We start from the raw sequence: 27835 nt of genomic DNA on the forward strand, positions 1-27835 counted from the left end.
AAACTGAAGAGAAACCACGGGTCTGGTGCGACTTCTGCAACAAACCGCGCCATACTCGGGAGAACTGCTGGAAAATCCACGGAAAACCAGCGAATTGGAAGAGTAGCAAGCCTGGTGACAGAAATAGGCGTGCGGTTCCTACTGCTAATGAAGCTGAGACAAGTCCCTTAAGCAAGGAGCAGATGGATCACCTTCTGTAATACTCCGATATTGTAAAAAGGATTTCTTAATTAAATTAATTTATATTATATTATTATTATTATTTTTAAGTGATTTGTTTTATTTAATTAGGTGCTTGATAGTTGTGATTTGTTTTATTTAATTAAGTGCGTAGGTAAATTGTATTGTTTTAATTAAATTATATATTTTGTAATTTTATTTGTTAAATTTATACGGTGTTTGATTTGTGGAATGCTAGTTAGTGAATTGTTTATTTGATTTGCGTGATTTTATGTTGGTGTAACTTTATTTAATTTCATTATTTTAGGTATTTAAGTTATTTGGGTTGGGATTAAAGGAAGTTGGACCAACGGATGTGGTATTGGGCTTGAAGGAAGCCTTGTTGGGTTAATTGGTAAAGGCCCGTGGTTATGAGGATATTTAATAATTATCTTTGCATAATTATACCTATATAATTACATGAGGATATTAATTCATTATTAAATCATGTGGAGGGGTATATATGTCAATATAATTATATATTGATATATATAGGTATATATAATTTATTTAACTAATGGTTATATATGGAAGGTAATATATATATGTTTATAGTAAAATATATGTATGTATATATATTATTTAAAAGATAAATATTATTTATTTTATATGATAATCCTAATGGGAAAAGGATTTAGTTTTTGTATGTATATAAATAGACACATAAGACTTTAGGGTTAGGAGTTTTTCCACGTTAGAAAAATAAGAGAATTAGAGAGAGAAGAAGAAGGGCTAACGAAGAGGAGGCCGGATCAAAGAACGTAAGAGGAGACCGGATTTGGAAAAGAAAAGGCGAGTTCCTCTCTACTTCTCCTCTTAGAACTCATAAACTTATCACCTTGATTATCGAAATTATAATTTTATTTTATTAAATTAAATTATTATTCAGATTGGAGGAGCATATTTATTCTTTACAAAATTATAGAATTAAACATGTGAATATATGTATGCATTGTTCTGATAATTTAGATCTTGTATGTGAGGTTAGGTTAATTAAATTTTATTTTTGCTAAAATTTTTATATTTTGCGTTAACCTTGTGTAGCACGATTAATTAAATTAAATGGATTTTAATTTAATTGTATATGTTCATTTATGCCCAAAATAATAAATAGAGCTTTTGGGATTTTTCTGAGATTTCTGAACAATTTCTGAAATTAATTTATATTTTTAATGTTAATTTAGAAATTGTTTTATATATATATAAATATTAAATTGTTTAACAAATACACTGGAGGCGGCTAGTATTTGCGCATCAATAGGATTTTTATCCAGTGTGGTCGCGTACGTAGGAAAAGGGTGCACTCGTTGATCTAGGCCATAGGATTAATTTAATTTAGTTGGATTGATCTGGTGTGATGCGGTCCATTGTAAGTTGATACACATGCGGCGTCAATGGTTAGATGTAGTTGATTAAGGGAGAGGATCCAGTGCATCGCGGCTTACCAAGAGCACCAAACAACAACCAATTAGGAGCTGCCAACACGCGCCGAGAGTGGCTCAGGCGCGTGAGGGCGCGTGGACGCGCCTGCCGGTAAGGGGAAGCGCGTGGAGGCGCGTGGGAGTAGTCTAGGGCTATGTGGCGGCGCGTGAAGGCGCGTGGGGATGCGTGTGAGGTCCTGGAAAGTTGCTTGAGACTCCGGTGAAGTTCCAGTATTTATCTTAAGCTTGTTAGGGTTAAAATTAATCATTAGAGGGTGTGTTCTTGATATTTTGAGAGCCTCAGAGTGTTACTAAGACACCTAGTAGCATTTAGTGGTATAAATATAATTAATTAAATATTTTTGCAATGAAAGGAGGTGTATATATGTGTATATATATGTAGATATGATTTTAAATAGTCAACGATTGGTATGGAATGTATGATACACACATATATATATATTACAAAATATATGTGTATATATATATTATTTAAGATTATTAAATATTATAAATCTTGTTTGGTATGACTTGATTCGTGTATGGTATGGTTGATTTAAAATCGTAATAGATACACGGTTATTAAATTAAGGACATGCTTATTATATGCATGTGAAGTCTATGTATAATTATACCTAGAGTTAAGTTTAAAATTAATACATGGTTGAATTGTAGGCATGGATGAGTTGCCAAAGGCTTTGATATACTGCTTTATTGGTTATGAATAAATTTCATATATGGGAAGCATGGTTGAATTGCTAATTAATTGTAAAAGTAAATATATTGAAGGAAGCATGGTTGAATTGCTAGTATATAAATAAATATATTTATAAATGGTATGGTTGATTTGCCGGTGCATATTTAAATTGCTATATGTGTAGATGACTAAATTACTGTTTAGGATGGAGTTAAGGTGAGTGGGGTTTACTTTATGAGAAAATTATAAAAGGGGGGGCTTGGTCTAGGTATGACTAATAATTAATTATTGGTGAGTGGTTTTGACAATTTAATGCCCTATTAACTGGTAGGATTCTTGCACTATATATATAAGTATTTATATATATTTGTAGCATCGTATATTAAAGTTAAAGCTTAATTAGGGATGGTTTTGGTAAAGATGATCTGTTTATTGGTTTTCAGAGGCTTGGTAGAGAGAACTTGCTCGTAGGGTTTAACCCGCGATTTATTTTTCAGGTTGTAGAAGGTCAAGTCTCAAGGTTGAGGATCCGCAGCTGGAGGACTTATCCATTCCTTCTATTTACTTAAAAGTAGGATATTAGTTTTGTTTCAGTTGATATTAGTACTTAATTGGTTGAAATTCTAAATAGTAACTTTTGGTTAAGGGGTCCTTGAGTTACGGGATTCCCGAGTTGTAACCATTTGGAAGTTATTAATGGATTTACTATTAAATGGATTTCTTCAGCGTTTTATTTTATTCTTTATTTCATTTTGTAATCCGTGCTTGTTTAAATACTTTAATTGGTTTGATATCCCCTGATTTTGTGCGCGGACTTGATCAACCCGTGTTCCGAAATTAGGGGGTATTACAGTTGGTATCAGAGCACTCCAGGTTCAAGTGTCCCTAGGGTGTCTTTCGTTATGTGAATTCCGCTTTGTGTACTCGTTTCTTTAGAGCTTAAGTTTAGGATACATTGTATTCCTTTACGGTCCGTTAAAATCGTACTGATGTCTGTCGTTCTATGTTAACAGCATGGTTAACACTGGAAGAGGACAGAATCTGAACCGTCGACAGAGGAGAGCTGCACGTAGGCAGCAAGAACACCTGCAACGTCAGCAAATGGAGGAAGAGCAGCAACGACTTGAGTTTCAGGATGAGGGTCAGCTTCAGGAGGAGCAAGAGGAAGTTCAGGCTCCGGCTCAGGGCAGGGATCCAGAGTATCCTCCTTACATCAATGACCTCATTGCTCGGGCTATAGAAGCTGGGGTAGCAGCTGTACTTCGGAATCAGCCTCAGGTACAGCCGGCACCGTTACCAGCACCGGTTGTTCAGACTGATACTTGGGAGAAGGCCAGGAGTTCCTTCACAAAAGGGAGTCCACCTGAGTTCACGGGCTCCACGGATGCGAGAGCAGCTCACCAGTGGAAACAGGACATTGAGCGACATCTTCGCTTGGTTCAGTGCACGGAGGTTCAGAAGCAGATGCTTGCTACCTTCAAGCTAGTTGGGGATGCACTGCAGTGGTGGGAGTCAGTTACCACCATAGAGGAGAGGATGGCATCGACTTATGATGAGTTCAGTGCACGCTTTGAAGAAAAGTATTTCCCTTATGCAGTTAGGGCAGCCATGAAGATTGAATTTCTTAATCTGCAGCAAGGGAACATGACAGTGGCGGAGTATGAACAGCAGTTCACACGCTTATCTCTCTTTGCACCGGAGGAGGTGGATACAGAGGAGAAGAAGCGCAACAGTTTTGTCAAGGGACTGATGTGGTCTATCAAGAGAGCTATTACTGGTAGTCCAGCCTACACTACTTATGCTCAAGTGGTGGACGCAGCTTTGCAGCTTTATCAACTGAATGAGGATTTCAGACAGACTAGGGCTGAGAAGCGGGGTGGCAAAGATTTTGCTAATCAGCCAGCTGCGAAAGTGAATGATAATGGGAACCGACAGAATGACAAGGGCAGATTCCAGGGCCAGCAGCCTTGGAAGAAGCACAAGGGTAATTCAGAAGTTCAGAGAGAGGGAGTTTCCACTCAGCAGACTGGAGCACCTCAGACTGGACTGGGACAGCTACAAGGTAATCACCAGGAGGGGCAGTCAAGTATATTTAGGGGTCATTGCTATAAGTGTGGAGATTATGGGCATTCAGCCAAACGGTGTCCTGGGTTGGCTCAGAAACAGCATGGGCAACAGGGACAGTGGCAACCATTACCTACTCTACAGATTCCACGTGTGCAGGCTCAGACATTTTCGGCCTTACCAGCACCACCGCCACCACAGGGACAGCCTATACAGCAGTTGCATCAGGGTATGGTGTACAATGCCACACCTTGCAATGCATGGGTACCTCAGAAGAATTGAGGTATGTTTTTTTTTATTTCAAGGTAGATGTAGAAATGACTTAGTAGATATAAGTGCATCATGTTCATTAGTATCTGGATGGTTTTGGCTTATGATGGTGATATATATTTATACATATATATACAAATCATTGACTGTTAGTATATTACACCACTAAGTGTTTAAGTAATTTACACAATTGTGAGCATTTTATTATAGATATTTACATATTAAATATCTTACATGGCAAACAGTGGAATAAGGGAAAATGAAAGTTTGGGACAAATAATCAAAATTTCATTTCATGGATTCGTGAATTCCGAGGACGAAATTCCTTTTATTAGGGGGGAAGAATGTAATACCCCGATATTGTAAAAAGGATTTCTTAATTAAATTAATTTATATTATATTATTATTATTATTTTTAAGTGATTTGTTTTATTTAATTAGGTGCTTGATAGTTGTGATTTGTTTTATTTAATTAAGTGCGTAGGTAAATTGTATTGTTTTAATTAAATTATATATTTTGTAATTTTATTTGTTAAATTTATACGGTGTTTGATTTGTGGAATGCTAGTTAGTGAATTGTTTATTTGATTTGCGTGATTTTATGTTGGTGTAACTTTATTTAATTTCATTATTTTAGGTATTTAAGTTATTTGGGTTGGGATTAAAGGAAGTTGGACCAACGGATGTGGTATTGGGCTTGAAGGAAGCCTTGTTGGGTTAATTGGTAAAGGCCCGTGGTTATGAGGATATTTAATAATTATCTTTGCATAATTATACCTATATAATTACATGAGGATATTAATTCATTATTAAATCATGTGGAGGGGTATATATGTCAATATAATTATATATTGATATATATAGGTATATATAATTTATTTAACTAATGGTTATATATGGAAGGTAATATATATATGTTTATAGTAAAATATATGTATGTATATATATTATTTAAAAGATAAATATTATTTATTTTATATGATAATCCTAATGGGAAAAGGATTTAGTTTTTGTATGTATATAAATAGACACATAAGACTTTAGGGTTAGGAGTTTTTCCACGTTAGAAAAATAAGAGAATTAGAGAGAGAAGAAGAAGGGCTAACGAAGAGGAGGCCGGATCAAAGAACGTAAGAGGAGACCGGATTTGGAAAAGAAAAGGCGAGTTCCTCTCTACTTCTCCTCTTAGAACTCATAAACTTATCACCTTGATTATCGAAATTATAATTTTATTTTATTAAATTAAATTATTATTCAGATTGGAGGAGCATATTTATTCTTTACAAAATTATAGAATTAAACATGTGAATATATGTATGCATTGTTCTGATAATTTAGATCTTGTATGTGAGGTTAGGTTAATTAAATTTTATTTTTGCTAAAATTTTTATATTTTGCGTTAACCTTGTGTAGCACGATTAATTAAATTAAATGGATTTTAATTTAATTGTATATGTTCATTTATGCCCAAAATAATAAATAGAGCTTTTGGGATTTTTCTGAGATTTCTGAACAATTTCTGAAATTAATTTATATTTTTAATGTTAATTTAGAAATTGTTTTATATATATATATATATTAAATTGTTTAACAAATACACTGGAGGCGGCTAGTATTTGCGCATCAATAGGATTTTTATCCAGTGTGGTCGCGTACGTAGGAAAAGGGTGCACTCGTTGATCTAGGCCATAGGATTAATTTAATTTAGTTGGATTGATCTGGTGTGATGCGGTCCATTGTAAGTTGATACACATGCGGCGTCAATGGTTAGATGTAGTTGATTAAGGGAGAGGATCCAGTGCATCGCGGCTTACCAAGAGCACCAAACAACAACCAATTAGGAGCTGCCAACACGCGCCGAGAGTGGCTCAGGCGCGTGAGGGCGCGTGGACGCGCCTGCCGGTAAGGGGAAGCGCGTGGAGGCGCGTGGGAGTAGTCTAGGGCTATGTGGCGGCGCGTGAAGGCGCGTGGGGATGCGTGTGAGGTCCTGGAAAGTTGCTTGAGACTCCGGTGAAGTTCCAGTATTTATCTTAAGCTTGTTAGGGTTAAAATTAATCATTAGAGGGTGTGTTCTTGATATTTTGAGAGCCTCAGAGTGTTACTAAGACACCTAGTAGCATTTAGTGGTATAAATATAATTAATTAAATATTTTTGCAATGAAAGGAGGTGTATATATGTGTATATATATGTAGATATGATTTTAAATAGTCAACGATTGGTATGGAATGTATGATACACACATATATATATATTACAAAATATATGTGTATATATATATTATTTAAGATTATTAAATATTATAAATCTTGTTTGGTATGACTTGTTTCGTGTATGGTATGGTTGATTTAAAATCGTAATAGATACACGGTTATTAAATTAAGGACATGCTTATTATATGCATGTGAAGTCTATGTATAATTATACCTAGAGTTAAGTTTAAAATTAATACATGGTTGAATTGTAGGCATGGATGAGTTGCCAAAGGCTTTGATATACTGCCTTATTGGTTATGAATAAATTTCATATATGGGAAGCATGGTTGAATTGCTAATTAATTGTAAAAGTAAATATATTGAAGGAAGCATGGTTGAATTGCTAGTATATAAATAAATATATTTATAAATGGTATGGTTGATTTGCCGGTGCATATTTAAATTGCTATATGTGTAGATGACTAAATTACTGTTTAGGATGGAGTTAAGGTGAGTGGGGTTTACTTTATGAGAAAATTATAAAAGGGGGGGCTTGGTCTAGGTATGACTAATAATTAATTATTGGTGAGTGGTTTTGACAATTTAATGCCCTATTAACTGGTAGGATTCTTGCACTATATATATAAGTATTTATATATATTTGTAGCATCGTATATTAAAGTTAAAGCTTAATTAGGGATGGTTTTGGTAAAGATGATCTGTTTATTGGTTTTCAGAGGCTTGGTAGAGAGAACTTGCTCGTAGGGTTTAACCCGCGATTTATTTTTCAGGTTGTAGAAGGTCAAGTCTCAAGGTTGAGGATCCGCAGCTGGAGGACTTATCCATTCCTTCTATTTACTTAAAAGTAGGATATTAGTTTTGTTTCAGTTGATATTAGTACTTAATTGGTTGAAATTCTAAATAGTAACTTTTGGTTAAGGGGTCCTTGAGTTACGGGATTCCCGAGTTGTAACCATTTGGAAGTTATTAATGGATTTACTATTAAATGGATTTCTTCAGCGTTTTATTTTATTCTTTATTTCATTTTGTAATCCGTGCTTGTTTAAATACTTTAATTGGTTTGATATCCCCTGATTTTGTGCGCGGACTTGATCAACTCGTGTTCCGAAATTAGGGGGTATTACACCTTCTGAAGCTGCTAAAATTTAATTCCTCATCTGGTATTCCTAGTATTTCTCTTGCACAAATAGGTAGTGCACTTAATGCCCTTTCTTGTTTTTAAATTATACTCCATGGATCATCGATTCTGGAGCCTCTGATCATATGACCAGTCTTTCCAATCTTTTTAGCACTTACTCACCATGTTCTGGCCTTGAAAAAATTAGAATTGCAGATGGTAGTTTCTCACCTATTGCAGGAAAAGGTTTGATAAAATTATCCGAGAATATAGATCTTAAATCTGTTCTCCATGTCCCTAAACTAGCCTGTAACCTTTTGTCTGTGAGTAAACTAACCAAAGAATCTAATTGTCGTGTAATTTTTTGTGATTCTTACTGTGAATTTTAGGACCGGAGCTCGGGGAAGAAGATTGGCAGTGCTAAGATAATAGATGACTTTACTACATTGATGGGGACTTCTCCAGTAATAAAAAGGCTCGGGGCCTTAGTAGTGTTAGTTCTAACTCTGTTTATGAACAAATAATGTTTTGGCATTTAAGACTAGGACATCCTAGCTTTCCATATCTTAAACATTTGTTTCATGCTTTATTTAAAGGTTTGGATTGTTCATCATTCTATTGTGAAAGTTGTTGCTTATCTAAGAGTCATTGTACTACTTATTTGTCAAAACCTTATACTTCTTCAAAACCATTTTATTTAATACATAGTGATGTTTGGAGACCTTCAAGAGTCACTACTATCTCTAGGAAAAAATGGTTTGTTACTTTTATAGATGATCATACCCGTTTATATTGGGTTTATTTGATGAATGAAAAGTCTGAGGTTGGAAATTTTTTTAAGAATTTTTACACAATGGTTGAAACTCAGTTTCAAGCAAAAATTAGCATTTTTCACACCAATAATGGAACCGAGTATTTTAATGAAAATTTGGGGAGTTTTTTGAAAGAAAAGGGTATCCATCATCAGTCTACGTGTGTGGATACCCCTCAACAAAACGGAATTGCTGAAAGAAAAAATAAACATTTACTTGAAATGGCTCGTACTATAATGTTTTCAATGAATATTCCAAAATATCTTTGGGGGGAAGCTGTTTTAACAGCTTCGTCTTTGATTAATAGAATGCCTTCACGTGTTTTAAAATATAGCACGCCATTAGAATGTTTCAAAAGAATTTTCCCATTATCAAGGATATACTCGGATTTACCTCTAAAGGTTTTTGGTTGCATAGCTTTTGTTCATATACCCAATAACACTCGGTCCAAACTTGATCCTTGAGCTGAAAAATGTGTTTTCATAGGATATGCTTCTAATCAAAAGGGATATAAGTGCTATAATCCCCAAACAAGAAATTTTTATGTAAGTATGGATGTCTCTTTCTTTGAAAATAAATCCTACTTTCCCAAAAATTCTCTTCAGGGGGAGAATAAGGTGATGGAAGACATTTTTTGGGATTTATCTCCTACTCCTTTACTAAATGTGATTTTGACTCCACCTCATCGTACTGTTATTCCTGAAATTCAAAGTCAGAAACAATGTGATAAAACCAATGAAAACAATGAAGGGAATCCTAGTAATATAGTGCCAAACATTACTGTATCTGAAACAGGGGAAAAATCACTACAATCGGGCACTAAAGTTTTTATGCTCGGAGAATACCTCATCAAAAGAGTCAAAATCAGCTTATCCCTCTTGGAAATGATCAATCTCAACCTCCGGGAATTGGACCTCCAGATATCACAGGTAATTTTGTTCCTAACTCATCTTCAGTTCTTATTGTTTCTCCTGACCAAGAACCATTAGACCTTGATATTCCTATAGCTGTTAGGAAAGGTATTCGAATCAAATATCCAAATTCAAAATATCCTATTGCCAAATACCTTTCTTATGAAAAACTCTCTCATACTCATAGGGCTTTTACCTCAAAAATCTCACACTTGTTTGTCCCGAGAAACATTCAGGAAGCTCTTGATGATCTGAATTGGAAGTTAGCAGTGATGGAAGAGATGAATGCTCTTAGAAGAAGTGGTACTTGGGAGATAGTTGATTTACCTAAGGAGAAAAGAACAGTAGGCTGTAAGTGGGTCTTTACTGTGAAATGTAAAGCTAATGGTAGAATAGAGAGGTACAAGGCAAGACTAGTAGCAAAAGGGTTCACCCAGACCTATGGAATTAATTATCAGGAAACTTTTGCTCCTGTAGCCAAGATAAACTCAATCAGAATTTTGTTATCTTTGGCTGTGAATTTTAGCTGGCCATTACACCACTTAGATGTAAAAAGTGCCTTTTTAAATGGAGATCTTGAGGAGGAGGTCTTTATGAATCTACCACCTGGGTTTAAGGGAAAATTGGGACCTAATAAAGTCTGTAGACTGAAAAAATCTTTATATGGTCTCAAACAGTCCCCTAGAGCTTGGTTTGAGAGATTTGGGAGAGCTGTGAAGAATTGTGGCTACTGTCAGAGTCAAGCTGACCATACCATGTTCTACAAACACAGCAGAGAAGGCAAGGTTGCAGTGTTAATTGTCTACGTGGATGATATAGTCTTGACAGGTAATGACAATGAAGAATTGGAGAGACTGAAAAAGAGATTTGCAGCTGACTTTAAGATCAAGGATTTGGGTGCATTAAAATACTTTCTTGGAATGGAGTTTACTAGATCCAAATAAGGTATATTTGTGAATCAACGTAAATATGTTCTTGATTTACTTAGTGAGACAGGTCTGCTAGGATGTAAACCAGTCGAGACACCCATTGAGCCTAACATTAAGCTGCAGCCTTCTAAAGATGAAGAAGTTATGAATAGAGAGCAGTATCAAAGACTTGTTGGAAGACTGATCAACTTGTCACATACACGTTCAGATATAGCTTTTGCAGTCAATATGGTTAGCCAGTTCATGCATTCACCTGGACGAGAACACTTTGATGCAGTCTATAGAATTCTCAGATACCTAAAGGAGACCCCTGGAAGAGGTCTACTGTTAAAAAACCGTGGGCATTTGCAAGTTAAAGCCTATATTGATACGGATTGGGCTGGGAGTGCTATTGATAGACGGTTAACTTCTGGCTACTATACCTTTATTGGAGGTAACCTTGTCACCTGACGGAGTAAAAAACAGAATATGGTAGCAAGAAGCAGTGCAGAGGCCGAGTTTAGATCAGTTGCTCATGGAATTTGTGAGGTGTTATGGATTAAGAGACTATTGGATGAATTAAAGGTCTCTAATCCGTTGCCTATGAAATTGCACTGTGACAATAAAGCTGCTATTTCGATCGCTCACAATCCAGTGCTTCATGACAGAACAAAACACGTGGAGGTAGATAAACACTTCATCAAGGAAAAGCTCGAAAAAGGATTGATCTGTATGCCGTACATTCCTACTACTGAGCAAGTTGCAGATGTGCTTACAAAGGGACTTCCTGCAAGACAGTTCGACAGACTAATTGGCAAGCTGGCTATGGAGGATATCTTCAAACCAGCTTGAGAGGGAGTGTTGAAAAGGAAAGATCCGGTAGTAATACTACCAAATATTATTAGCTGTAAATATAATATTTGGAGTATATTTGCTGTATTGGTTAAATGTTGTAAATTAGGAAATTATTAATTAGGCCAGCTAGTTATGTGCGTGTATTCTCTCCTATAAAGAGAACCTGTGTAAACTTGTGAATATTGTGTGCTAATACAGAGAAAAGAAATATTATTCCATATCTCTTTCCTTTCAAGTTTATAATTACTTATTATATATTTAGCGCAAGAAAAGAAAAAAAAATGTTAAATTAGGTAAAACTATAAGTGTCCTTAATTAGATGAACGTATAATTTCCAGTAAAAATATGTTCTAATAAAGTTCATTTTTATAATTTCTAATAAAAATTGTTCTTAACCTAATATGCCATATAGTATATACAAATTCGGTCAAAAACTTAACCAAGGTCCAAACTAAATAGTTGTAGCAAGGTAAGTAAGTTGAGTTTCCATTTTTTTCTCTTTTTTTTTCCTTAGACAGTGACACTGAAATATTTGGACTATTGATATACACAGCGTGTGAGTTACTAAACATTATTATACGAGAGAAAAGTTGATGCCAGAAGAACATGATCAGAAGGGGTATGCAATTTTGAAGGCTCCACAGTGAAGCAGGTGGTACTTTGGTGATCAGAGATGATCAATGTGGTGTTGTCCTTCAGGTTGCTACTTCTCTCTTTTATCAGCTAGTTGATGATGCTCTATGGCGGAGGTTTTAACATTGATGACAACTTTGTGTTTAGCTATGGAATGAGGAATAATACAGTCGTATTTGGAAGTGACGCGGAAGTGATTGTCAATGCTATCAACAAGATAATTTCATCTCATGTCTTGCTAGCTTCTATAATAGAAGATATAGTTAGGTGGGTGGCTTGAATCTCATGTTGATTTTTCAGTTTGTTTTGTGCCTTGGGAAGCCAATGGAGTTCTCGTAAAAACAAGAGTGAAAAATAGTGTATCTTTCAAATTCCTTTATGTGCTCTGTCTTCTGATGTAACTGTTGCTTGTTAATATATCATCCTATTGCTTTGTGAAGAAAAGAAAAAAATAAAATAAAAATTATTCATCTTACTCAGTTGGGGAGTTTAGCATTTCCTCTCATAATAACATTTAAAGCATAAGAGCTCTCTACTTATCAAAAAAAAAAAAGCATAAGAGCTCTCTGTTTAAATCAAGAATTAACCCTACTACCAAGCTTGAAGTCATTCACCTACTAGGTTTTGAAATGGAGACCTTGCCATTTTGGCTTTTGGGTGTGCCTTTGATCTCAACAAGGTTAAAGGCAACACATTTTAGAGTGCTAATTGATAAAATGACTCACGGGATTCAGCACTAGGCAACAAAGTGTCTCCATATGCTGGAAGAGTACAACTAATTCAATCAGTTCATGAAAAAGCTAAATTTGAAAACTATTGATAATGAGCTATGTTACGTAAACGGAAAATCAACACTGACTAAACTATGGCAACCCAATTTATTGGCCAAGTGGTATCGCCAGTATAGTCTACTTTAACATTTTAAATGTATTAAACTCCTAAATTAGTTGGCTAACTTATTTGAATACTAGCATTTTTCATGCTTGTACACAGATTAAAAGAAGGAAAAACGCTACTTTGGGAATCGAAAATGATGACGGCAACTAGTGTGAGGAAGAAGGTCAAATTTGTGAAGCTGTGGAGAATTATTTCAAGGATCTATATTGTTCCAATGGGTGTGATGACTTGGGTGCCGCTGTTAGTCATGTTCCTCAAAGGTTGATTGTTGATAACATTTTCTCAAGAACAAAAAGAAAGGGAAAGAGTACTCCTATATGGTACTAAAGTTAGACGTAAATAAAGCTTATGACATAGCGGAATGAAATTATTTAGGGGTTGTGATGCGGAAAATGGGCTAAAATGGTGCTTCAATTTAATTGATGAGGTCCTGTATGTCAACAGTAAGGTAATCTTTTTCGATTAATGGATATGTACAGGGATTTAACACTCAATCTAGAGTGTTCAGGCAAGGGGATCCTCTCTCCCCTTCCCTTGTTCTTCTATGTGCAGAAGGTGTGAGATATTATTTTGTAATTGGCAATTATCGGAAACAAAACAAGTCCTAGTCGAGTTGTAATTCAAGTTACTATATCGGGATCGATAGCGACTGCGGAATTGGAAAGTTGTTCAAAGTTACCATGACTAAGATCATTCAAAAAAGGTAAGAACAACACATTAGGAAGGATTTTAAAAAGGTTAGGACACATTCTACACTTGGTATATTTTCCAGACTTACCAAAACTGTGTTTTCAGCCTTCAGAGCCTCAGAAATTCAAGTCTGCTAGACTTGAACCAATTCAGAATCCTTGAACCGGTTCAAGGCCTTCAAGATTGGCTCGAAACTTTCTCTGCCAATCTTGAACAGGTTCAGCATTCTTGAACCGGTTCAAGAAATCCTGACAGCATTCCAATTTTAATTTCCTGTTTCAAAATTCTTTCCTATTCAGTTTAGAACTGTACCAAGTCCTATGCACGAAATTTTCTATATTTTCAGAGGGATTAGGACATTCTAAACTCTATATAAACCTTGTTAGTCATCTAGGTTTATTCATGGGTTTTGCACTATCAATTCATTATTCTTAAAAGCCATAGGAAGATTATTTTTGCAGAAAATCCAAGAGATTTATCTGCCGATCTTTCTAGAACATACACATAAACACATAGTGAGTTTAGAGTTGTGTTGTTCAAATCTTGATCGTGATCATACAGTTGCATCTACATCGATCAGAGAAAAACAGATATATTTCTACATCGAATTCAGATATTGAAGAACAAAAGTAAAAGCGATCACTCTTTGAAAGGGTTAAAGCATTCGAGGAGTGTTGTTTGATCTACCTGCTACTCTTCTACAAAGATCAAGCATAAGCCCGAGGTCAAGTTGTTGTTGGACGGGACATCACAAAGCCAGAGGATTATCAGCTATTGGTATTTGGTAGAACGATAGGGTGTGAGCCAGAGTCAAAGTTCTGTGTACTTTGTTTCAAACATAGTGGATTGGTTTACTTTGGACTGTATAGTCCACGAGGTTTTTCCCGCGCAAACAGTTGACGTGTTTTATCAACTGGGGTTTCCTCGCTAAAAATCCTGGTGTCATCTCTAACTTTTTACTTTGCTTTATTTTATGTTGCATGATATTAATTTATTAATTGCTGAAATAAGGAAAGTTAGAAAGACACAGATCTGTTTCTAAAAATACAAAACTTTCTAAATATTCTGCTACGTACAACTCACATAAGGGGTGTCAAGTATGTTAGCTTCGGCTTTGGACTGTGGGTTAATTTCAAAATTACAAATCTGTCGAAGGACTAAGGTGTCACATTTGTTTTCGTAAATGATAGCCTACTCATGTTTCGCAAGGCTTCTAATTTAGAGGTGCAGCAGCTTGTTACTATTCTGAAGTCTTATAAAAGACATCGTGATGAGTCAATCAACCTAGCAAAATCAGCTTTATTTTTCAGTAAAAACAGACTTGGAGGATCAGGAATATGTTCGGATCAATGCTGGATATTTCTAATGGAGGAATGACAAGTAAATACTTGGGGTTGCCTTCAGCTATTGGAAATCAAAGAAAAATTGTGGAAAAGTTTAAGAACAAAGTTCAAGGTTGGAATTTGCTTTCACACAGGGGTAGAGAGGTTTTAATAAAGAGTGTTTCACAAGCCATTCCAGCTTATTCAATGACTTGTTTTAAACTCTCTTTAGGGATTACTATTTCATGCTAATGTATCATCCTTTTGCTTGGTGGAAAAAAAAAAAAAAAAAAAAAATTTATTCATCTTACTCATTTGGGGAGTTTAGCAAGGACTTTTTCAAAGACTTTTATCATCCTTTCTTGGCTTCTCGAAGTTACTTGAACAAGGACTTTTCTAAGATATCCAATGGAGGAAATGGTACTAGTAGATTGGGTGGTACTGGTACTAGTAGTAGCTTTCGCAGTTATGATTATAAGAAGTTCGATGTAACAATTAAGAATGATCTCCGGAGTATTGCTGAGAGAATGAACTCTGGTGGACATCTTATCGAGTGCATTAAGATGTACATGAGTGTGCAAGATCCTATCATGGACGCGAGTCTTGAATGACTAGGCATCAAGAATTTAAGTATGGATGCCATTATTGTTCGTATGTTGGAGTGGGAAGAGTTGGAGGTGAAGATTACACAGTGGATGAAAGTTAATCAGATTTATGCCAAGGTGCTCTTTGCAGGAGAGAGAGGAGACTCTACGAGCGTATCTTTGGAGGTCTCGGAACTGCCTCGGATGGTAATTGTTTTGGTGAAATGATTAAAGACCGTACAACTCAATTATCCAAATTGGGGGAAGCCATAAGCATCTGCTTAAGCGGTCGATCATGGAGTTCAGAGTTGTTCAAAATTTTAGACCTCCACAAAATACTGTCCAAAAATTTGCATGCTCTTGATGTTGTTTTTCAGTTCAAATCATTAGAATGTATTAGGATTCAGGCAGTTGCAATATTGCGACAGCTTGTGGAGGCAGCAAGAGGCTGCTCTTCATTGTATACTAACAAGCCTTTGCAGACAGTGTATAGGGTGGCTGATTTGAGTAATTCTCAAAGCTGTCACTATAGTTGGACCGTTGTTGGGTGGGTATCAAAGCCAGCCTATCAGTTAGTATAATCCCTTTTTCACTTTTTTGTCTTCTGATGTGTCTTCATTTGCAATAGAGTTTATGCTATCAATTGTGTCTTCTGATGTAACTATTTCATTTTAATATATCATCCTTTTGCTTTGTGAAAACAAATATATCTATTATTATTCGTCTTAGTTGGGGAGTTTAGCATTTTCCACTCAGCAGAAGCAGAGGGATATAGCCTACTTTTTTTGCGAGACTTCTAATTTAGAGCTGCAGCAGTTTCACCTACTAGATTTTGTAATGGGGACCTAGTAGGTCAAGACTCAAGGCAGTGACTTTTTAGTGGGAATGTGGTTGGCGCATTGTTGGGTGGGTGGTTGACCGTGGTTCACAAAATATTACAGTATGGAATGCGAATCGTGATGACTGCTCGTGTCATTTAGTTATGGTTATGAATATAAATTATAATTTGAGTAATAATTATATATATATATATATATATATATATAATTATTTTATTGTCATGTCTTTGTCCTATTTTTTATCCGTGCTCAACTGCTCGTGTCCTAGTGTACCCATGTCCGCGCTTCTTAGGGCCTATCCCATTTATATTGCATTAAAGGCAAGGATGACAATGATGAGTACAAAGTGATCACGGTGAAGGCACTTCGAGCACAAAAGAACTTACATAAAAGGCAAAACAATGTAAAAGCTATATAAAATCAATGGCTTTAATCATTTGGGTGTAGTGTGTTGGTTGATAAAATGACTCACAGGATTCAGCACTGCGTAACAAAGTGTCTCTCATTTGCTGGAAGAGTGAGTACAGCTAATTCAACCAGTCCTAGGCTCCTTCAATGCAGTTCTACCGGTCTAGTCACTTCATTTTTCCTAAATATGTTCCAACAGAGATCATAAGGTTACTCAGACAATTCCAAGGGTGGTTTAGTGGCTTCGAAATCCATATGTCAACCCCAAAAGAAATATGGTGCTTTAGGCTTTCCTAGCTTGGAAACACAAAACAGAACTGCAATTTTAAAACATATGTAGAAACTCATGTCAAATACTCAAAACAACCTATGACTTAAACATACTTAATCAGAAGCAGATATATACCTCAACAAAGCAGTTGGATATATAGAAAGCTACTTACTTCAGCTGAGATCCTTAGCAAGGCCCTTGATCAAAAGCAAAATGGTTCGGAAACTCGCTTCCAGAATCACAATTGGCTGCAAGAAGGCCCTCTCAACCATTTTATATGAGGTATTTTTCTCTCAGACATATTGTCGAGTACCTATCCCACATACCCTCAATTCCCTTCTCCATCCACTTGGTTCCATATCATCTGTAACCCATTTTCCATTCGGCTGGTGAGGTGCAATTTCATTCGATGGCTTCCCTTTCTGCCCAAAAAAAAAAGAAAAAAGGAAAAAGAAAAGCAAAAGCTTTCTTCAAATCCCAAACATTAAATTGTTAGCAAAAGCTTTCTTTAAATCATTAGGCGATGATGGCATGTTGTTTTTGGGTGGGAATCAATCAGTGTCACTCTCAGCAAAGGGTTTTCCATTTTGTAAAGGGAATTCGATTTTCTTCATGGATGAGTATTATTGGGATCAAATGGGTGAGAGTGACAAATATGGTCATGACACAGGAAGGTTTAACATGGAAAATCAGAGTATAGAACTGATTAATGAAGGTGAAGATGATGTGCAGAAGATTGATCCAGCACCAATTTGGGTTGTTCCTAAGACATCCTAAGATATGATTTAGACGACTTGTTTCTTCTTCTTTTTGTTTTCTTATGAATTATAATTTTGTGTATTAATACTGGAGGTGAATTTTTGAATTGCATATGGTCAATATGTGCTTGAAAATGGCCCTCTTTTTAAAAAATTGTTCTAACTGACAATCCTACAAGACTCAAAAAATTGAATTCACATTGTCAACTGATAAAATTGGCCTCAGACCATACAAATGCATTCAAAAAAAGGAGTGTACAATTTAATCCACCCCACACCTTCTATCACATTCAAACTATACTGATTTAACTCTTCAGGGGTATTCAATAAAGGAAATTCTGTATTTATCTTTTATTGTTTTCCATTTACCTTTAAAATGATCATTAAATAACACAATCTCCTTTTCTATAATTTATTAGAAAATTGTTTGGCATATGAAATAACTTACTCAATCAAATCTCTCTCTTATGGGCTTCCACCTTTCTTCTTTCAGCAAGTAAATGAATAACGAACCAACGGGCCAGTGGCCTAGCGGTATCAGGCCCTTACTTCCCAAAGGGAGGTCAAGGGTTCAAGCCTCCATGGAGGCATGTGTGTGTGAGTATCAACTATGAAAAAAAAAAAAAAAAAAAAAAAAAAAACGTAAATGGATAACGAAATAAAGAATCTCACTCTTATGAGGCTTCATTGATGATTTTTTATTACTTAAGTGCCTTCTAGTCATTAATCGGCTTTACGAACATATAAAATTTGACTACTTCAAGTATGTAACAGGGTTAGAAAACATCACCCTAACAACCAAAAAACAAAAAACAAGGTATCACCATCAACTGGCTTCAAGGGGTCTGCACAATGATCTTAGACAAAATAAATTAATTATATGCTGATTTTGGTGTTGCCTTCGTCAGGAACTTGACTTGGTTCTTTTTTTTTTTTTTTTCCTAAATAAAAAGGGGATAACTTGACTTGGTTCTTCATTATCAATTAGTGGAGAGGAATGTCCTTTTAAAATTTAATTAACTCATATGATCAGTTAATGTTGAATTTAACTTTAAATCAGCCTATCAATTAGCTTTGCATCTTAAACAAGAGGCTTCAAAAGATTCTACCTCTAGGGTCAGCCCTTGATGTCAACAAGGTTAAAGGAAACAGATTGTAGAGTGCTGGTTGATAACAGGATTCAGCATTGGGCAACAAAGCCTCTCTCATGTGCTAGAAGAGTACAGCTAATTCAATCAGTCCTAGTGAGCTTCATTTTTCCTGAATCTGTTTTAACAGAGATCAACAGGTTACTCAGACAATTCCTATGGTGGTTTAGTGGCTTGGAAATCTATATGTCAGCCCCAAAAGATATGGTGGTTTAGGCTTTCCTAACTTGGAAACACAAAACAGAGCTGCAATTTTAAAACATATGTGGAAACTCATGTCAAATACTTAGAACAGCCACTTACCGGCCATCTGTCCTCAATTCCTCCCAACCAAACTCTCAACCATTGTATTTCAGGTGATTGTTGGTCCTTCCCTCCACAAACTCTTTCCCATTTCCCTTCCCCGAGCTCTCCTCCATTTTACCTCCATCACTCATCAGGTAGTTCTTCACTCAGACATACTGTCGAGCACCTATCCCGCATTCAATTCCCTTCTCCATGTGCTCTTCGACCTCCGGATTAGCACTCCTTCCCACCTCTGAAAAGCTAAAAAATTGCCAAATGACATAAACAATGTTTGAGTTCCGTTATTTTTATATAGAACGGTTACTTTATGTTGGGCTTTGGGCCTAGGTATAAAAAGGGTCATTGGCCTTTGTCGCTCAGGGTTATTATATCGTCTTCTGATTTTTTGAGCTGTGAGGTCCAATATTTACACGGGTGAGAGTGATGAGACGGGCGGTCGGAGTAGATTCTCCTCTTTGTCGAAGCAATGAACAAGGTAGAATCCATTCACAAAGGGGAATCCATTGATCACGTGCTTGTTGGTGTGGGAGCCGAAATGTGGCCAACATTGAAACGAGATTTCATTAATCAAATGAAAAGGTGAACTACTACAATTCAGAGCTTCCACTGAAAGAAATGGAGGCCCGATGGGCTCTTTCCCCCGACGTTCCACTAACAGTTTTTCATTAGCAGCCTAGAGTGCTTCCTTTCAGTCCTAGTCTGACCTGACCTTTAGGTTCTTGGCTACCAGTCGATACAGAATGGACAGGGAGATGGCTAGTTATCGGTTGGCTTCGGCCTATGCTTGTTTAAAGAATGTTTGGCGAGTCTAGTCTTAAGCATATACCCCACACTCAGTTTTCATATCTATGGCTTGCTATTACCTAGTAAATATTACTGTATTAAAATAATAAATATTATAGTATATATATAGTTAACGTATTAAAATAATAAAAATAGAATTAAGTGCAAAAAAATTTCCCTGAATTATGAGAATACTTGTAACTAATTTCCTGAACTTTCAAAAATGTAAAAAACCCCCCTAAATTATACAAAAAAAAATTGTAAATCACCCCATCCGGCCAAGCTTTGGTGAGAAATAGACGTTAAATTTGGGTGAATTTTTTTAAAAGACAATACTACCTTTACAAACATGAAAGGACAAGAATGGCCTTAATTTCCAACCGTTAAGACCCCAATATCCCATTCCTTATAATGACCGACAAAGCCAAACATGGCTTTACCGGTGAGCACGCGACCACAGTGACAAACCAACCCTCCTCCTCCTTCCTCATTCACGCCCTAACTGAACAAGGACAATATCTCTGCAACAAATTATTTATTTATTTATTTATTTTGTAAAATCTCTTGCAACATCTTCAAGGAAGACTACCAGCAGGACTCCGATGACCATAAATATCACAACTCGTGTTTTCTCAATTCTCCAATCATTGATTTGATTAATTGATAAATCTGATTTTAGGCCAGATAATCGATCGATATATATATATATATATATGGAATTTTTTGAAATTTTGTTGTATAGAAAGAACAATGCTTGTCTCAGGCCATATAAGTAGGAATTGCTTGCTTATGCTGATATGGACCACTAATAACATGGCACATGTCTAAAAAAAATTTTATGAAATAAACAAGAATCAGTTGTGTCTTCTTACGGATGATCCAAAAAGAATCGATTCAAGTCCACAATCTTTCCTCCAACAGGTTCCCTAGCTTGGCTCATCTCTCTGGTTTTCGAGACACTATTCTTGACCGACCTCATAACAATCTCAAAATACTACAAGACTTCAATACATTGACATTTCAAGCTGCAATATTTCTGGCAAATCAATGTTTCTGATGGTTCTTCACTCACTCAAACATTTAGATTTGTTGAACAACCACTTTTAATCAACCACGACAAGGTCCAAAAATTTGGTAACTCTTCGTTCATTCACGCTTGTACTATTTTTAATGCTTAAAAAATCCCAATTTCAGCAAACCCACTTCACAAATCATTCCAAAAACACAAACCCATCAAGAAACAGGATCATCCACACAGATCAGAAAACAAAAAAGACACCACAACCACTCAGATCACCCAAACCCCTCCAATCACCAATCTTTGTGGCGGACATCAAATCGGTGATGTGCATTTGGAGGGTACAAAGATTTGGGGATCGACGGCAAAGCACCCGATCAACATCGCTGCCAACAACGTCACTATAAACAACGGATTCAAGCCTTCTGCAGTCAATCTGTGTCAGCAGATCGTGTTTGCCTCTGAAAGTTAGAGCGCAAGTTTGGATCACCCGGTAGAATACCCGACTGATTTAGGTTTGTTTTTTTTTTTTTAAGTTTTTGACATGTGTAGTGTTTTTACTAGTCCATGTAAGCATAAGCAGGCAATTCCTACTTAAATGGTCTAAGGCAAGCATTATTCAATAATTAATTATAAATACACTTGGACTAAGCACTTTGTTTTAGCAAATTTTAATTAATGCATTCACACTATTGAATATGCGTTTAGTATTCCATGTTTACAGTTGGATGTGCATGTGTTTAAAAGAAGAAGTTACTGCAAAGATTATATCAGGAAATTTAGTCGTTACTGCCAATCGAATATACTTTTAGTATTCCAAGTTTACACTCGATGCGCATGTGCTCACAAAGTATATCAGGAAATTTAGTCATGATTAATATTAAATCTTTCGGTATGTACAGCCAGAATCATGTGATGCGAACAACTTCAAATCAATAATTTTTCAAATTGGGCAGCTTGCTAATTAAGTTCTGCAACTTTTTTTACTAATTAGAATACATTGAATGTGCTCCCTAGTCCTTTTGCGAGCCTTGCAGTACTCAGATATAATTCAGTGTTTTATGTTTTATCTGATAGTTCAAGCTAAAAATACAACATAATCGAATAACATTATCTGTTGTATAAATTCTACAATGTTACTAGTTTTTTTTGAATGGTAACAATGTTACTAGTTGAAACACTATACTAGGTGCAAAAGTTAATTGTAATACAGACTATTGAGTAAACTTTCAAATCAGGTCAATAGTGGTCCATTTCTTTGTTTCTTTTAAGTTGCAAGATTAATAAATCAAAAGTTTAGATCCATTGGGTATTATCTAATAGTTCATTGTACAGTAACCCATAGCTTATTCTATGTTTGAAGAACATGTCCAAAAGAAAGGGCCAGGTCCAAGATGGGACAGTTTTACATCCTACCAGAGCCAACCCATTGCCTTGGTAAGCCAAGGCAGCCATCCAAAGAAATAGCTTTCTTCTTTAATTTTATTTATTTACTTCTTCTTCTTCTTTTTTGATAAGAAAAAAGTATATTAGAAAAACGTTCAAAAGGGAACGCGTCCCTAAATTTATTTACTTCTTTTTTGGTAAGTAAAATTGCATTAGAAATTTTCTCCTTCTATTATTATCAGTATACATCCTGCATTAAAATGAAGAACGATACTAAAACAAGAAACACAAATTATACTCAAAATAATGATCACCAAAATGTACTTGACACAGTTAATTAATAGGGTATGGCATGACATCCGATACTCTTCAATATTGTCAAAGTAAAATGAACAATACAACAATTAGGCACATTAAATTCCTCTAATGATTTCCCACTTCGAGAAACCTAACGTATTGATTGAAAATTATTTGCATGAAATTTTCCATAAAACAAAAATGGCATCAGTTTATAGATTAGACCATACAGAATTTAGAGCAGATCTTAAAGCTTTTGCATCTTCTGTTGTATCTGCTGCTTTTAACTTGACTCAGCTTGAGATTTCATCTAGAATCCACTGTAGTTCTTGCTCGGCTTGAGATTCATCTTGAATCCACTGCATGCTCAGTATTTCTTGCTCGACTTGAGATTTATTACTCGGACAGTGCATGTGACAGATGTATAGAATTTGTGCCCGACTGTTGAGTATTGCTTGTAAGAATTTCCATCTCTCCTCGTTTGTTCCGTTTTCTCTTGATCCGACAAAGAACCCACTCTTGAAACTACATCATAACACAAAAACAAAACAATTAGATGACAAGATGACGAATATCACACTAAAAATTGTAAGCAAATTGAAAATTTCTGAAAAAAAAATAGTTTGCCTTACTTTATTAGAGTCAAGTCTGAATTCATGCATAATCCAATCACTCTTCGAACATTTATTAAAAATTGGATTACTATCTTTGTAGCTGTGAAATTTAAGACTCTTTATATAACACGTCTTGGATTCCTCTAGAATTAGCTTGTCCCCTTGGGTGGCCTTCTACCATCCTCCTCTAACCCTCCTTGTCGGCCTCTTCCCATTTCGTTTTGCAGATTTTTTCTTTTTTTACATAATAATATCCTTCCGAATAATCTGCACACTTGGTATGATCTGTTACATCCAAAAACACATTAGTTAGTTGGAAACCATATTGACATTAATCATAAGAAACAAAAAAATATTAAATCACACAAAAACAGTCCGTAGATTAAGAAAAAAAAAAAAAAGTGCTCTGCTCAGTCCAGATTTTTCCTTCTTCCTTTTTTTTTAAGAAACAAAATAATGCAAACAAGACATATACATCATATATCAAGAAAATAAAATTAATTCAATATATTAAATAATATCAAGAAAAATGCATCATATATCAAGAAAATAAAATAAATTCAATAAATTAAAGAACATCAAGAAAAATTTATGATCACACATATATATATATGCATCTAGTAATGCAGCGTGGTAAGCATCGATAACCAGTATGTAGGTGTCCAACCTTTTGTTAGGAAGATTAATCTAGATTTGTCTAGATTCATCTAAGAAGACCAAGTGATACTTGGGAAGGTGCAAAGAATCTCATAATAATTGCTAGTACATGAAACATTTTGGTTTATATGAAATATTTTGGTTCATTGTGTGGTTCATTGCATGTATTAAATTCATGAATTAGAAGTATCCATTGAGTAGTATAAATAGGTGAGTCATGTAAGTGTATTTCAACACACAAACAATTGAGCAATACAAGATAAATAATTCAGCTTTATAGAAGTGAGTGTTTCTGAATTGTGTGTTTACTAATTCAGTTGAATATATGTGAGTGTATCCCATTTGTGTTCATTTGCCCACCAACTCCAACAAAGTGGTATCAGAGCCTTGTTACAAGATCGGCAAAGAAAAATGGCGTCTAACAACATGTTGCAGCCCCAACTTCCCAAGTTTAGTGGGAAGAATTACAATCAGTGAAGTATATAAATGAAGGTGTTGTATGGATCCCAGATTAATGGGAAATTGTTGAAAACGGTTTTAAAGAACCAGAGAATCAAGCGGGGCTGAGTCAAACACAACTCAATGAGTTGAAGGAGAATCGAAAGAAGGACATGAAGGCGTTGTTTTTCATTTATCAAGCAGTTAATGAAGTAATTTTTAAAAAAATCTCGATATCCATTTCAGCAAAGCAAGCGTGGGATACGTTACAGACCACTTATAAGGGTGAAGATAAAGTTAAAGTGGTGAGATTGCAAGCTTTTCGAGCTAAGTTCGATACGATTAAGATGAAAGATTTTGAAAATGTAGAAGAATACTTTAATCGTATTCTTTCGATCATTAACCAATTGAAGGTGAATGGAGAAGATATTCAAGATCAAAGAATTGTTGAAAAAATGCTCCGAAGTATGCCCAGAAAATTCGAACACATCGTTGAAGCAATTGAAAAGTTGAAAGATTTGTCGACTTTGTCAGTAAATAGCTTGATGGGATCATTTCAATCTTATGAGCTTCGATTAAAGATTTTGATTCAACGCCTCTAGAACAAGCATTTCATGCTCAAACTTCTTTTAGAGAAGGTTCGAAAGGAATAAGAAGTGATCGAGGTGGCCGAGGAAGAAATAATAAAGGAAGAACTTTTGAGTCTTTGGAAAATGCTAATTTTCCTCCTAATAAAGGAAGAGAAAGAGGAATGAATAGAGGTCGAGGCCGAGGTCGAAGTAGAGGACAAGGTAGAGGTCGTGGTGACTCATATCATCTCTAGTGTTTAAATTGTGGAAAACTAGGGCATTTTCAAGTAGATTGCTGGTTCAAAAAGAATGATAATGAAGCAAGCAACAGTTCGACATTCATGCACAAGGAGAAAGAAAATGAAGAAGGAGTTTTCATGTTGGCTTGCAATACACAAGAAGAAGTTTTAGAAAATATATGGTATATCGACAGTGGTTGCAGCAATCACGTTACTGGAGATAAGAACACCTTTACAAATTTGGATGAATCTATCCAAAGTGAAGTCAAAATTGGTGATAATAAAAGACACTACGTTAGAGGAAAAGGCGACATTTTTGTCAAAAGCAAGAAGGGAGTGCAGAAGATTACTGATGTGTATTATGCTCCAGTTCTTAAATACAATCTTTTAAGTGTTGGACAGATTCTGCAAAAGGGAAATGATGTATGCTTCAACAATGATGTTTGTGTAGTCAGAGACAAAAATGGTGGGCTGATTACAAAGATACAAATGACATAAAATAGAATGTTTCCATTGAAGCTTATGTATGAGAAGATGGTCAGTTTTAGTGCCGTGATGAATGAAGAATCGTGGCTATGGCATCACAGATATGGGCACGTGAGTTTTAACTCATTATTCTACATGTGTCAAAAGAACATGGTAAAATGTTTGCCAAGAATCAATAGAGAAGATGAAGTTTGTGAAGCCTGCATTTTGGGAAAGCATCATCGAGAGCCTTTTCCCATTGGAAATGCGTGGAGAGCTTCAAAGCCACTTGAGTTGGTACATACAGATTTGTGTGGACCAATGCGAACCATGTCAATGGGAGGTAATTTTTACTTTCTGACATTTATAGATGATTATAGTAGAAAAACATGGATTTATTTGCTGAAAGAAAAGAGTGAAGCATTTGAAAGATTTAAAGCATTCAAAGCCCTTGTTGAAAATGACAGTGGCTACAAGATTAAAACCATACGATCTGATCGAGGTGGTGAGTACATCAGTTATATGAAGTTTTTGATCAAGCATGGTATTCGACATCAGAAAACTGTTCGAGGGACTCCACAACAAAATGGAGTTGCCGAAAGGAAAAATAGAACCATCATAGAGTTGGCTCGAAGTATGTTGACAACAAAGGGGATGCCAAAGATTTTTTGGGGTGAAGCAGTATCATGTGTGGTATATTTACTAAATCAAGCTACAACAAAAGTTGTTCAAGGAATAACTTTTTATGAAGCTTGGAGCGGTTTAAAGCCAAGTGTTAATTATCTAAGAATTTTTGGCAGTATTGCTTACTCCAATATTCCAAACGAGAAAAGAGGTAAATTAGATGATAAATCTGAAAAGTGTGTTTTTGTTGGTTACAGTGAAAGCTCGAAGGCATATAGGTTGTACAATCCTACCTCAAAGAAGATAATCATCAGCCAAGATGTGAAGTTCAATAAAAAAGAAACATGGAAACAGGAAAATACCATTCAAAAAAAGAATTCAACTGTTATGGATATGGAAAGCAAAGAAGAAGATCGAGATGTTCAGCATGTTGAAAACACACCAGATTCTCCAAGCTCAAGTTCATCATCATCAAGTGATGAAGAATCGCCTCCTCTAAAAACAAGAAGCATCCAGCAAATTTATGAAGCAGCAAGAAGAATTGATAAGGATGACTTGATAAATTTTGTGATGTTTGCTGATGCAATAAATTTTGAAAAAGCCGCAAAAAGATAAGAAATGGAATAAAGCTATGGACCAAGAAATTGATGAAATCAAAAAAAACAAAACAAAGGGAATTGACCGAGCTTCCAAAAGACAAAAAACCACTTGGTGTGAAGTGGGTTTACAAAACAAAGCTAAATGAGAAGGGAGACGTGGACAAGTACAAGGCAAGACTTGTTGTGAAAGGCTACAAACAAAAGCATGACATCGATTATAAAGAAATTTCTGCTCCGGTGACTCGATTAGAGACAGTTCGATTAATTCTAACAAGCTCCAAGGGCTTGGTATAGTCGCATTGATAGTTTCTTCATAAAGAATGGGTACAAGAGATGTCCCTATGAACATGCTCTCTACACCAAGGAAGACAAAAGTGAAAATATTTTAATAGTTTGTTTATATGTTGATGACTTAATTTTCACCAGCAGTTGTAAGAAGATGTGTGATGAGTTCAAGATGTCGATGATAAATGAGTTCGAGATGACAGATATGGATCTTCTTCATTATTTCCTTGGAATCGAAGTTAAGCAAGAAAGTGATTAGATCATAATTTCACAAAAGAAATATACAAAATATTTGCTTGCAAAGTTTAAAATGGAGGAAGCCTCACCGAGTACAACACCCATGGAAGTAGGTTTAAAGTTGAGCAAAAATGATGGGAGTGCAGATATTGATGATACTATCTATAGAAGTCTTGTGGGAAGTCTTATGTACTTAACCACAACAAGACCAATTTTAATGTTTTCAGTTAGCATGCTAAGCAGGTTCATGGCAACACCAAAGCAAAGTCATTGGGTTGTT

The 27835-nt window shown here is 35.6% G+C and overlaps 1 long non-coding RNA gene across 2 annotated transcripts in view; it reads right to left on the reverse strand.

Moving 5' to 3' along the window:
• LOC132291974 (uncharacterized) overlaps positions 1 to 19329 on the reverse strand; it is a 28935-nt gene extending 9606 nt beyond the window's left edge. The window contains exons 1-2 of one of the 2 annotated variants that reach the window (XR_009476752.1): positions 17305 to 19328; positions 16926 to 17178 (exon numbers count right to left, since the gene is read on the reverse strand). This is a non-coding gene — a long non-coding RNA (uncharacterized LOC132291974). Of the gene's footprint in view, positions 1 to 16925; positions 17179 to 17304 lie in introns of both variants that reach the window. The other variant, XR_009476758.1, reaches the window with a different exon arrangement.
• Between the last annotated feature and the right edge of the window lie 8506 nt (positions 19330 to 27835).

Source organism: Cornus florida, unplaced genomic scaffold, assembly GCF_030987335.1.
Source record: "Cornus florida cultivar Cherokee Brave unplaced genomic scaffold, ASM3098733v1 CherokeeBrave_3.0.0_Hap2_Chr02, whole genome shotgun sequence".
NCBI lineage: Eukaryota > Viridiplantae > Streptophyta > Magnoliopsida > Cornales > Cornaceae > Cornus > Cornus florida.